This window comes from Etheostoma spectabile, chromosome 21 (genome assembly GCF_008692095.1).
Source record: "Etheostoma spectabile isolate EspeVRDwgs_2016 chromosome 21, UIUC_Espe_1.0, whole genome shotgun sequence".
Classification (NCBI taxonomy): Eukaryota; Metazoa; Chordata; class Actinopteri; order Perciformes; family Percidae; genus Etheostoma; species Etheostoma spectabile.
This window is the reverse complement of record NC_045753.1, coordinates 12080702-12083971: the sequence shown is the minus strand read 5'-3', so window position 1 is coordinate 12083971 and position 3270 is coordinate 12080702. Positions and strand designations below refer to the sequence as shown.

The following is a 3270-nucleotide window of genomic DNA, read 5'->3' as shown; positions in this document are numbered from 1 at the left end:
TGTGTGTGTGTGTGTGTGTGTGTGTGTGTGTCTGTGTCTGTGTGTGTGGTTATTTGACTAACTGATTGAGCCTACGGTTAAAAATAATTTGCCTGTGTGTGTACACGCTGGCTCTGGATTGTGTGCATAGCGTTTGTGTGTGTGTGTGTGTGTGTGTGTGTGTGTGTTTGTGTGTGTGTTTGTGTTGACTAGCCTGAGGACATCATTAATCCAGGGTTAGCCACCTGTCACAAAGTGTCAATACCAGTGACCTCCTTTGCATCGAGGTCAACTTGGATAGAGAGGTGACTTCCTATGGTCACAGGAAGTGTGTGGTGTTGTGAGGTAGAACCTAAGTTTTCTGTGAGCCCATCTGACGGCCACATTCTGCATTATGATGTATCACGCATAAGTTAAAGAGCTGATTGAGTACTTTTCACTAGAATTGTACATTGTTGGATGGAAATAAAATTGAATTCAATGATTGAAGTACAAGTCAAGCACCAAGCAAGTGCTTCTTCTTTCATGCTGAGCTAAATGCTCTCAACAAATGCCCAAAAACAACATATGTCAACATTTAAGTCACAAATTTAGGACTCTTGCCTGTCATTAGTAAGTGTTTGGTAATGTTGTTTTGAACTGCCTTTCTATCCACATGTTTTTTCATTCCCAGGATTTGGACAAAATATTGCAAAAAAGGTTTTTATGACTGGCTGAGGTTGAAAAGTTGGTTAATTATTACCAGCAACAAATGCAGTGGAGTGCAAGCAACCGCTGTATGTAACTTCCTCTGAATAAACAAAACATCACAGCTGTGTGAAGCAATGAAGAGACTTCCTCAAATTAATACATAAAACAAACCTGAATGCCATATTTCCATCAAGTTTTCCAAATAATTTTCATTCGTTTGAGGTTTAACAGGTGCCAGGAATGGATGGGCCGGAGGGGACAGCACCGGCTTGCCCCGCCTCTGTCTGGTTGATCATGACGAGGTTAGGGTAAGAATATCCCAGTAAGCCAATGACACCATTTTAAGGAAAATTCAAACCAACGATGATCAGTTTTGGAATTTCTCAGTTGAGGACTGTGTTCCCCTTCAGTGTTTATAACTGGTTTTGAAATATGGCATAGTGACTACTAGAGAATGTTTGTGTTTCAGTGTGTATTGACTCAGAAAACGATAATGGATTCGTAATCAATCCCATTCGTGGATCTGCCATGGTTTCCACCAGTGTTTGAAATTATATTACACTCAAATTTTGACACCAGTATTGATTTTGAAGGCATCGTGGAGGGTCGATCCTCTTCAGCATGTTGTGTAATAGATCTGCTGTACAGTGACGTGCTTTCGGCATCAAACACTGAGAGGAATTGGAAGGCAGAACTCTTTTTGAATTTTGATGTTAAGGAATCAGAATATCATGAATGTGACTGGGAACGGAGGAGGGAGGTTTGACCTTGAAGCTTAATGTTGAGCCTGTGTGATCACAGATTTATGATTTCTCTATTAAGGCAACAGGTGAGGGAAATGTGTTGTTGTATTGTGTGTGTGTGTATAGGGTGACATCAATTTCTCAGTGTTTGTAGCGTAATGCTGTTATGAGGGTATTGGCTGTCCTAGGATCACTCACGGTAAATCCATAACGCTGTCTACCTGGGGACAATTCTTGGCATCACTGTGCAAAAAATATCCTCTCCTCGGATCATGTCACCTCAATTACCTTTCTTTTCCTTGCTTTAGCTCACCTCATGTCTCTATCTCTCTTACATTATCTCTTGGCTTTTTGTCTCTCTCAGACAGTGTAGATTTAACAGATACAACGCTTGCCACTCGATGTCAGACCCCCTTTATGTTTCATGCATTCTCCTCTTTCTCACTCTCTTTGTATCTTGAAGGAATATCTCAACCATTTGGAAAACATGTTTGCCTTCTTTCTGAGAGTTACTTAAAAAAGATTAGCATTCAAGTTTGTGTCTGCATTATGGAAAGATTCAGTCAGGTTAGCATAGCCTAGCTTAAAGACTGAAGGCAGGTTGAGACAACTTCCCTGGCTCGCTCTAAATAAAAAACAGATATTAAATACTTAAAACGTATCTTATTAGTGTCCCCTACACATAAACAACAACACAAATGGGTCAGATGGGAGACTGTAAGGTGAGCGATTGGTTTATCTAGCACTAGCCTACTACTTGCGAGCTAATCTGCTAGCATGTACTTCTGGAAGTTTGAACTGTTGTTACAATTACAGATAACACTGGCTGTTTTATTTTATTACTACATATTTAGTCTGAATTAACTATTTAAAACAATGTTAATTTTTTTTTTTTTTATCTCTCATAATCCACGGTGAGAGTGTTTTTAGCACAGGTCTGGCGAACCTACGGCGAAAACCAGTTTTGCCAACTCTTTTCCAAAAACAGTAGCTAGCACTACCTTGAAAAAGTCGCTAAAAGTAGCTAGATGTTGTCATTCGTCATTTACATATTGGTGACATCATTACGCAATAATTTGCATAAAGCTTAATGGTTGTGTCAGGTGAAGCAAGGCAGAGATTAAGAGCAAGTTAGATAGAAATAAATAGAAATTAGTCAACTAATCACAAACTCACTACAGGAATTCATATTAAATTAAAATATTAGCTATATTTGAAGTGGAAAAAAAAGACTGGATACACAGGGAAAGGCCACCTCAGCAGCATGTAATGTGGATATAATGTCTAAGTGGGGAAAGGCAAATATTAGAGCAGCTAGAACAGTAGTAGTAGTAGTAGTAGAAGTAGTAGTAGTAGTAGTAGTCTGGTAAATTCAGAAAAGTACATCACTTAATGTAATGCAACCTTTAAAACCAGTAAAAGACAACACTTACATCATATGACAATATCTAGCCTCATATCACGATATCAATATAATATCGATATATTGCCCAGCCCTACACCAATATGATATTTAGGAAAAAGAGCCATCGTGCTGACCTTCCAAGGCAGTATGAAGGTTATATTTCTCTCAGCAGGGACTGAAAATTGGCAACAGGACCAAGTTGGTGTGTGTATCCAAATGGGCTTCAAGGCAGAGAAGTGCAATGAAAACACTCAGTCAGAACTGTTGGCATTGTTCCTGCTCCAGCTTGTTTCCTTTATCACGTTGGATCTCATGCGCTTAGTGATGGTGGGACTCCAGACTCTGAAGCAATCGGTGGCGGCGTCCTCTCACCTCTACTCCGTCCTTTGCCTTAGATAACCCTCTCTCTCTCTCTCACACACACACACACACACACACACACACACACACACA

At 39.8% G+C, this 3270-nt stretch overlaps 1 protein-coding gene and 1 long non-coding RNA gene across 45 annotated transcripts in view; one reads left to right on the top strand and one right to left on the bottom strand.

Annotated features, from left to right (window-relative positions):
* The window catches only part of LOC116670945 (ankyrin-3), a 152702-nt gene that overhangs the window by 42800 nt on the left and 106632 nt on the right, over positions 1-3270 (top strand). The window lies entirely within an intron of this gene.
* The window catches only part of LOC116670975 (uncharacterized), a 22183-nt gene that overhangs the window by 11401 nt on the left and 7512 nt on the right, over positions 1-3270 (bottom strand). The window lies entirely within an intron of this gene.